This window comes from Rhinichthys klamathensis, unplaced genomic scaffold (assembly GCF_029890125.1).
Source record: "Rhinichthys klamathensis goyatoka isolate OS25496 unplaced genomic scaffold, OSU_Roscu_1.1 h1tg000059l_1, whole genome shotgun sequence".
NCBI classification, from domain to species: domain Eukaryota; kingdom Metazoa; phylum Chordata; class Actinopteri; order Cypriniformes; family Leuciscidae; genus Rhinichthys; species Rhinichthys klamathensis.
The window spans coordinates 8,366,646-8,377,500 of NW_026606604.1; the positions used below are offsets into that span (position 1 = coordinate 8,366,646).

At 38.5% G+C, this 10,855-nt stretch overlaps 1 protein-coding gene across 1 annotated transcript in view; it reads right to left on the reverse strand.

The window, feature by feature from the left end:
* Positions 1-10,855, reverse strand: part of LOC130084082 (matrix metalloproteinase-16-like) — a 62,853-nt gene that overhangs the window by 28,003 nt on the left and 23,995 nt on the right. The window lies entirely within an intron of this gene.

The following is a 10,855-nucleotide window of genomic DNA, read 5'->3' on the forward strand; positions in this document are numbered from 1 at the left end:
TACCATAGTACATTAATTTATATACCATGGTATGTTTCAAAGTACCATAGTATTACCGTCTCTGTACCATAGTACTGCCATAGTACATTAAAAAACATGGCATTATAATAGTATGATGTCCATGGTAACACCACGGTACACTTATGTGTGGAACAGAGACACAACAAATGGTTCATGTACATGTATCCCATCATGCAAAAGGGAATTAGTAAAATGTTCCTAGTCTTTTCTCTTTGTATCTCACCTTCTTTCTAAAGTCAGTTTCGCTTGTTGCGAAATGAGCGATGCCTTTTTAAGCCGCATGATGAGCTTCCTACACACACACACACACACACACACGAGACCTGGGCTCTGATTACAGATGATGGATCCATCCGCTTAATTCCAAACACGAGATGGGACATGTCAAAGTGGATCATCCCACACCGCTAAATGATTGACAACCCTTTCTGCCACATTCACTGCCAGGAAATAATTTAAATAACAGCTTGATGAACTTTCAGGGATTCATTAGCCTTCAAAGGATATGACATCACTCAGCGTTTCTCAGGGGAACGGAGAGCAATTCAGTAAGGCAAGATGTGTGCGAACGTGTGGATGTTTTGTGACATTGAGGCACCGGGCGTCTTTTAAATGAAAAGCTAAACACGCACACAAAGACATCAGTCAGGATACCCTTGGGGCACGTTACACCCTTTTTATATCCCATACGGATTTCCTCTCTGCTGGGGGACAAACGTTCTGTTCAACTAAAGACAGAAAGCACAGGTATTAGAGAGCAAGAAGTCTATTTCATTAATCTACCATTTGCTATACTGACTTCCTCTTTATAATCTTAAATCTTTTTCTGCTAGAGTACTGTCCCACACTTACAGCGTTGTCAACAGGATTTCAGAGAAAATAGTAAATGCCCAAGGCCTAACAGGTCTCTTTGGGAGAAATTCCTTTCCCCTCTTTTAAAGTGAACCATGTTTGATTTTCCCCAACGTTTTCTTGCTTCTGAGAGCGCAAAGAGCTTCTGGGTATATCTATTATAACATCACGGTCACATGGAGATCATAAAAAAAACCTGTGTGAAACAGCACTACGCATTTGAGGGAATCAAAAACATAGCACAAATGGTTTAGTTTGATTTGTGAACAACTCTTTTGTGTCAGTTCATTTTAGTTAAACATATAGGCTGCATCAGAAATACTTGCCTATAGCTCGTACCTGTTTTGTACTTAGAACCTGTTTCATTCTAATCACTACTCTGTTGCTTTACACCTTGCTAACACAAGTCATTACACCCTGCTAGCAAACCCTACAAATACACCAGCCTAATGCTCTCTGCTAACCCAATCCATTACGGTTTGCTAGCAAACCCTCGCTTAACAATGCTAACGCACCCCACAAACAGACCCTTGCTGATTCACACTCGGTAAACAGACGCAGCTAAGAACACCATGCTAACAGATCATTACATTAAAAACAGTAGGCCTTAGCGGTTAGCATCAACACAGCTCATAAAGCACACAGTTGAACTGCAAATCAGAGGAATCCCTTCTGAAATGCTAATTATGGATGAGAAACATTATTAGTCTTCATTTCAACACGAGTGGTGATTAAAAACATGGGATAGTTGAGAACAAGAGGGCTTTTGTTAGCCCTTCGAGAAGGCCATCGCTGAAGTAATTGGATCAGCAATGGAGAGAGAGGGAGACGAAGAGAACGCTGAGTACTCAGATTCCTAGCGCTCTTCTGTTAGCCGTGGCTGATTCCAGGAGAGATCAGGTTCAGGTTCATTCTTGGGTGTGAAGAAATGAGCCGGTGCCCATGAACAGATGAAGCATTGTGGAAAGAACAGCTGCCCGGCCATCTTTCTCTCTTTTCTCTTCATCTGTCCAAAACCCCCTCTCTTCCTCTTGTTCGGTTCTCACGTCTAGACTAGACTTACGGCCTTTACTTTGGCTCTACCGCTGCTTTTCCTGTTTCAAATTCAGATCTTCACCCTCACTAATATATATGCGGACCTTGAACACAAACCATCTCAAAAACGCAGTACTGTTGTGGAATATTTAGTGCTTGCTCATGGTTAAGGATTTTTAAAACTTCTAACTAGCACTTTAGTCGCTGCGTGTTTAATCAAAATAAAACAGAAAACGCTATATGGCTTAGCATGATAATCGCAAAGACTGCGGTTAAATAAATAAATAAATAAATATATGCGCTGTTTGTTTCAGAGTGAAGCACAATGACTCTTGGCAATGACTTTGCAGGCAGCGTTTGCGCACGAAAGTACCTCACGAAGCTGATTTCGGACAGACTTCTGAGGCAGCGTAACATTTTAATGATCTAAAGCTAAATAGAGAGAGCTTTGGTGATAACTATTGGTGCGTTCAAGTCCTCCTGGGAAGTTCGTACGTACGAGGTGGGAAGTCGTGTTTATGACGGCAGGCGCGTTCAAGTCACTTTCGTCGGAGTAAGATGGCGAAGTACTTTCTCTTAATTAATTACACAAAAATACAGTAAGGTTCTTAAACTCTCAGATGTACTCTGTTTTTTAATGTTTTTAATTAATTTATGAAGCCACTGCCAACTTTATCCAACATGTTGCATTGTTATATTATAATGCCATCATATTCTGTGCAAGCAATTAGCTTAACTGCGCTGTAAATAGAAAACCTTGACAATATCACTAGCTATGTTTCCATCCACACGTTTTTATCCGCATTAAGTGATATCGAATGAAAAATGCCTTATGGAAACAGTAAAATTCGATTGAATTTCATGAATATCGACTCAAATGAAATACGATCGGTCTCATCGAATTTTATCTTGATCGATATACGGCTTATGCGATAAACGCGGATGGAAACGTTATTATGGTGCGATCCATTTTGCCTGGTAAAACTTTGTTCGCAAATGTTGGCTTGAATGTTGTGCAATTCGATGAGAAAATGAATGGAAACACCTTAACATGTCTCAAATCAATTCGATATACCAATTTGATCGCAAAACAGCATGTGACGTCATTACGCACAGGTTTTTATCCGCTTTAAAGCCGTTTGATGGAAACACACTTTCACCAGCTTTATTTGCATGAGTTTTTTTACCGAACTTCAGATAATTCGATTGACAAGTGAATGGAAACATGGCTACTGCCTAATATTTAAGTATTGTGGTATTCCGCCATGTTTCTCAGTGACACGCCCACAACTCGGAAAGATCGGGGCTTAGAGAAAATCCCGAGCTCCCCACTGGTATTTACGACATTGTGGTGGCGTTCAAGACAAGTGCGTTCAACTCGTAAATACGATCTATACGAGATGACTTGAACAAGCGAATATTTAATTACTACAATAGTCATTTCTAGCTAGAAATGACATCAACAGTGAAAACGCTGGCCAAAAAAAGTACATTTAGCCTACACCCAAACTGATAACAAACAGCAAATTTCAGACGCCGTGTTTATTTTTTAGCTCAACTGTCACGGAATGAAACGCACAGGATTGTGGGATATCAAAGGCATCGGAGGATATATCAATGCTGCCATCAAAAATCGATCAGATGAAGGTATCTCATGAGACAAGAAGAGAAGCTAACATTGAATTAGGACGTGCCTTGATGCCTTTACATTTCGGACGGAGCCAATGTCTTCTTTTACACGTGAGCAGCTCATGATCGAGTGTTTTGAGTTTCTCAGAGCAGCTCGATTCATAGTAGAGTTTACTCTACACAAACTCGATTTCTGCATCTGATCTGAGTTTGGGTCACTTAATGTGCATTTGGGAACACAACATATGGCACCTGGCTTCCTGTGTTTAACAAAATTTCAAACGATTTAATGAAAATGCTAAAAATAAGACAGCCATAAAGTTTAGTATCGTGTTTTTTACAGGTGTGCTGCAAAATAGAAATACTATTATTATATTATGTTTTAAATACTCCTTTTTTATTTTGCAGTGAAAAATTACAATTACAAATTTCCAATACAGCTTAATGAGAATCCACAATTATGAGCTCACTTAAAACTGCTTTATAAGAAGGAAGATAGATAAGACGGTATCTATCTTAAAGACTCCTTGACTTTAGCAAGCTAACAAGGCATGAATAAAAACAGGCTGGTACTCAATCCAGAGGAAGTGGCCTTGAGACAGACACACGCAAGAGTGAGGAGAGATTAAGGACAGTATTTAAACACTCGCACGTCAGGTTATCAAAGCCTCACTCACAATGCTGTGTGAGACAAATTTTGAATGAGAAGAGAGGGAAAAAGTGAGAGATGGAGAGAGAGAGAGAGAGAGAGAGAGAGAGGCAGGCTGTGCCGGCGGAAGGTGCTGCTGTTACCCACATGGAATGCTAATGCTCCAGTCGGTGGGTGAGAGCCTATTTTGAGAGCAGGCCTGGTGTGTAGCAGCATGAGTCGCTCTCCTTACACACACAGGATATGGATCACATACAGTACAACCCAGTGTCTGCAGGCCAATCAAATCACATATTGGTTATTCATAAATGCTAATTCTGCCATATACTGTATTATATTAAGTGTGTACTGTGTACACAGTCTCTTTAGCTGCAATTTATGATTTGTGTTGTTGTTGAGTAAACCATGACATCACAGACTGGTCACGTGACAGATGCTGCATTCACAATGTCAGAAATTCCATAGTTACGAGGTTCCAAATGGTAAAAACATTTGCTTTAATTATAGTCAATATTGCACTTTGCTTACTCTTCAACATTTTTAGAAGTGAATTCACGTAGTGATTACGTTTTGATGTCTTCGAGAACAAAGCCGCGCATATGTCTGCTTTGCCGCTGTAAGAGTTGCCATAGAAATGAATAATTTCTGAGTCTGAGGATGTGACCAGCTCAGAGTCTCAGAGTTGTCATCCCATAATTACAGTAATTCTGACACAACATGAATGCAGCAATGGTTTCAACAAGACAACATAAAACCGCGTTTGCATTTAACTTCTATAATGTGTTGAATCTATTAGGTTTCGATTGGATTGTGAATCTTCTGCAATAACTTGTTGATTTTATTTTTGACTGCTGCCATTTTGTTGATTCTGTCTATATGTTTATCTGTTTATCTCATTTTGGGGGTTGGTTTATATAATATACACTACCATTGACAAATCTATCTATCTATCTATCTATCTATCTATCTATCTATCTATCTATCTATCTATCTATCTATCTATCTATCTATCTATCTATCTATCTATCTATCTATCTATCTATCTATCTATCTATCTATCTATCTATCTATCTATCTATCTATATTATTTAGGGTTTTCTTATGCCACTGACAGGTCGATTTCGAAAATATGTAACTTCGCACATAGCCAACTGAACCATGTTGACATGCAATATATAAGTTCCTCTTGGTCTGTCCATTTATTGTATCATCCACACTTATCTGGCCAGCTATTCTCTTCCAACAGAGCTTGTTCTTTGCACAGCTTTCCAGATGTTCAGTTCCTCCCTCCTCTTCCTCCAACATCCCCACATCGCTCTAACACGAGCTGCGATTCCTGCCCGCTCTTGCATTTGACTAAATGTGTTCATCAGGAATGTAGGTGAAATTCTTGAATTATTTAAGCATGTCTCCTGATTCAGGAAACATTCAGGGCATTCCTCACTCTCGATTGTTTTTCCTACACACAGAGCCCGTCTCACCCTGATTTGGGTGAGGGAGAGAAAATATCACTCTGGAATTTTAATTTCCTGCATGAATGCAGCCACATGAATGTTCCATATTTTCCACTGTAGCCGATGTTATCGCATCAACTTAAGAGTGCGGGAAACTTCAGAATCCGTCGGAATCCGTGTTCGGCTGTGTGGACCCCTCCCCGGGGACATTTTGGTGAAAAACAAAACATTTGCTGCTTATCTTTTCAAGAGTATCATGGTGCCTGTATGATCAGCTGGAAATATTATAGGTTTTCATGTTACATATAGGCTGATTTGAATTAGATGTTAGATATAAAACCACCGGTGCAGTCTGTAAAAATATGGCACTGTGCTAATATGCAGGAATTTTCTGTATTGATTTTTCACAGGTATTTTACCCTATTTTGAATTACGCACCTCATTTTGTTGTGTTTTAGGGTTGACGGGAATATCCGTAAACTTAACGGAAAAAGTACTGGTAATTGTGTTGTAGTTTTTTTGTACAGATTTTTTTCTTACATTGTATTTTTGGGTTAAAATTAATGCCATTGACAAAAAAAAAGTATTTAATTAACATGTTATGGTAAATTAATAAATAAATGTTTTAAATTCTATAAAAAAATTAATGCAATTTTTCTTTAAATCAATAACAAAATTTAAATTGGAATTTCTAAAATCCAAAACTATGAAAAATCATTGAAATAAAAATACAGTCGTATTAAAAATATTTTTTTCAGGTTTATACATCTAACATTAATAGTGGGTTAGAAAAAATAAAATGCTGTCAATTTAATAAAAAAAAATGTAATATTCTCCATTAAATATTTTTAATTATTTGCTTTTAAGGTGCAGTGTGGGATTTGTATCCAGTGGTGGGGTTACGAATTGCAACCAACAAAAGTTACGGTGGCCGACAGGAAAAGATGTCATCGTCTGCGACAGCAGAGAGTAGCCAGTTAAGCAATAAGGTTTCTTTACAAAGATAAATTAAGAAATGATGTTTCTTTATTATTCAGTAAAACGATATGTTATTGTGAATATTATTGTTACTTGTTCATCATTGTCTCAGTGTTTTATTCGCTGATTTTAGCTATAGCTTCTTTGCACAAAGAACAACATAGTGATGAAACGCGCTCTGTAGTATTTTGTCTGTTTAGGGCTACTGTAGAAACATATCGGCGCAAAATTTCAATGTAAGGGGACCCATCGGTGTCCTCTGCAGATAGAAATGGCTCATTCTAAGGTAATAAAACATAACAGTTCATTAAGTAAGTTCTTTATACACCACTGAAAACATAGTTATGTATATTATATTGCATTTCTGTCTACAGATCCTCCTAAATATTACACAATGCACCTTTAATACAAAAAACATTTTTTAAACAATATGTTGTCTTTATAATGCCACACTTAACATTTAATTTATATTATATTAATATTAGAAAACAGTTAATATTTTTACTCACACAGTGTAAAAGTAGATGCTTTTATATTTTAGGAAGAGGATGCCTTCATTATATCATAATCCCGTCATTATATTTGAGTGTCCCCGGCATTAAAAAGTTTGAAGACTACTGTGCTCAAGTTCAAATATAAACAATAATAGTAGTGACACTTGACTTTGAATGTGTGTAACTACTCTTTGAATGGTTGTCAATGGAGAAAGATGTGTGGCATCTATAGAACAGGCTAATTGGACCATGCTAGCGAATCAAAGCTTGGCATGCTGATTTGAACCTCCAACCTTTTGGTTACCACCATAGACAGTATAAGAAGTGGACAGAGCCATCTCATTGGAACTCAGTTGAGACAGTTGAAGCCCATGTTTAGCGATTTCTGAGCACTTCCGTTCCTGACGCGCAGACTCAAACCGACTCAAACTAAGCTTGATGACGTGAGCAACCTGTCTGACAGACGTTAATCTTCTAGTAGCTGTGCGTGAAAATGGCCAACGTTAATCTTGCAGAGACGGGGAACTTGAGCAAAGAGTCCTTTATCGTGAGTGAGCAGGAGTAAGTATTCCGTTGCTTTTATGGACTCATTATCTATGGGCTTCTCCCTTGACGGGACGTCCCCCCGATTGCCTGCGAGCTTCTCCTCCTGTCTGTACGGTAATTTCTGTACAGCGCGACAGAGAGTCGAGTGGTTATGACGCAATCGTTAGCCTATTTTTACTAAATCTGTTTCTACGGGGCCATAATGTAACATAGAAGGTAATGGAGCGCTTTATACATTGTCGTGTTTCTTTAGAAATAAATAATGGACAAATGGAGTCTTTAAACGCCTCAGATGTAAAGTTATTCGCTGTCAAAGTGACGCCAAAATGAATGGGAGTCAATGGAAATGCTAACGCAAGTGAAGTTCTGCTACAACATGGCGGCACCCGGCCGGCTTCAACTTCCGGTCGATGGATTACCCCCTTGGTTACCACCCCAGATCTTCAACCACTGCACCATGACACCCATAGCAGAAGGACAGAAGCTACACACAGCTTCATCAGTTCACAGTTTTAGTGCTAAACTGGCTGCAGTTGTACAAGTAAACAAATGGTTTTATTGCTCTATTCTGTGTATTTCATCTTTATCGTCACAGACAATCTCTCTTTCTCTCAGCCTAGAATGAGACCAGGAGATTGCTCCTGTTGTGAGGTCTAACTGCTCTCCTTCACACACACACACACACACACACACACACACACACACACACACACACACACACACACACACACACACACACACACACACACACACACACACACACACACACACACACACACACACACACAGTTCTACAGCCCAGCCGTAATGTTCCTTGTGTGTGCTTCTGAAACCAAGCAGAGCGATAAAATTGAAAGAGAAGGTACGAATTTGGAAATAGCGACCGTGCAAGGGTGAAATTCGCATTTTTCTGTGTAGTTTGTCCCCCTAACCCAGACTAAACATCTTGTGAGCTGTGTCCCTTATTATACTCCCAAAATCCCCATCACTTACTGCTTTTACACACAGGCTGACCTACTTACAGCCGAACTCTCCGACAAGACAGTGGAGAGGTAGAGAGGATGTCCACAAGCAGAGAGTGGAAGTGTCGACCCACGTGAGGGAGGATGTGTCGGCCTCTGAGAGCTGTAATCCCTCAATGCACGTCAACAAAACAAACACAACAATCGTGCCCAGCAACAGGCAGGGGTTTGATTTGACAGAGGCGCATAAGTGTTGTCTCCTGTTGACCATGCATGTGCTTTGTGGGTGAATGCAAGTAGACCTATTATAAAGATAGACGTCAGAAATGGCAACAATTTGAAATGTGGTGAATGAGAGAGAGAGAGATACCTAAAGGGTTCCTATAATAGCAGGATGACAAGTGTAGAAAATAGAGAGAGGAAGAGAATGAGTGCAGGGGAAATGGAGGATGAGAGGGCAGTTAGATTTGAAGGAGAGGATATTGAAGTATGGAGGCTTGTTTCTGCCTCAGGGTAAAAAATGAATAATAAAATTGTGACTTTATATGTTGTAATTACCACTGTATTTCTCGTAATTGTGACTCATATCTCACAAATTATCTTTTATATCTTAAAATCTGACTTTATATCTCACAATTGCATTTTTTTAATCACAACTAAATATTTTATATGGTAAAATGTGATTATATCTCACAATTGTAACTTTTACATCTCACAATGATATTTATGTCTCAAAATCTGACTTTATATCTGCCAGTTGTGACTGCTTCTCATAATTTCATCTTTATATCTCACAACTTTATAGATCTAATGTAGCCCCGCCCCTTTTCAGCGCTGCGCTCGTTCGGTTCTCTCTTCAGGTTTGCATTTCCACATGTAAGATCTTACGGATTTATGAATGAACCGCCGCTTTTAAAACCTCCTGGTCTACTTACATCTGTTATGACATCCGCTTCAAATATTACAATGTTCATAACTTTAACTAACTCTACAATAAGCAAATCCACTTCACCAGCTAAATACTCTTCGACAGCGATGCCATAGAAATATACAGAGCTACCGAAAAAAACACAACATTCTAAAGATGGAAGCACGCTTGATTCTCTGGCGAATAAGGTTTATATCTCACAACTATCTATATCTGTCAGTTGTGACTTTGTTTCTCATAATTTCAATTTTATATCTCACAATTGTGACTTTTCAACACAACTAAATATTTTAAAATGTGACTTTATATCAAAATATTGTAAAACGCACATTTAAATAACTCAATATCTCTTAATTGTAACTTTGTTTCGTAATTGCAACTTTATATCTCATAAGTGTTACAATGTGACTTAATATCTCACAATATGACTTTGTTTCTTATTTTATGTCACAATATGACTATCTCACAATGACTATTTTTAATGTTTAATCTGATGTGGAAATGGACTCTACTGTATATTGACGTGATAAGGAAGGTTAGCTGGTTGTTGTGTTGCAATGCATTGCAGCTGGATGAGCTGTGACTATAAGTTTGGGTCCAAATGCTTAATAAGACTTTGGAATTATGTGAAACGAGTTTGGGTCTGTGTTAGAAAAGGTTCAGAACTGGTCATGATATAGCATGTTGTGTGGATACCATTGTTACTGTGAATTAGGTTGCACGTCAAGTTTATTATTGCTCTGTGGCATTGGTATAAAAAAATTCTGGTTGAAAAGTTGATGAGTAATAATGCAGTATAACACATCTGAGGTAATGGATTCAATTGTCGAATGATTAACAGTACTCTGGCTCTGCCCCCACATTATGCATTCTGCACAAATTATATTTTCTAAATTCAGAACACTTGATGTCAGAATCCGTTGCCATGTCTGCATAGTTTAAGCACCTTTTATGTTCTTTTTTTCTGTAAAGTCACGGTTTCCAGTTTTGATGGTTCATTTACAGTTACTATCCCACACAACAATTAACACCATCAACCCACACAAATGTGCGGTGTATTTTAGTGAACTGAGTCGCTTACTTCGGGCTTTTTTTGTCTTCGTTTTTTGGGTTATTTTTTCTAGTGAGATCTGGTCTCGCAGAGACAGACTTTGGCTTATCTAAGCTGCAGTTTATTCTGGTCAAGAAATGCCCACCTAGACAGGAAGAGACCATTTGACCGGTGTGTACAGAAACCAGAGTTTGTTTTAGTTTGTGCGAGTTGTTTAGGGGTGGGTAAATCTGAAATCAATGAAACAACAATACTG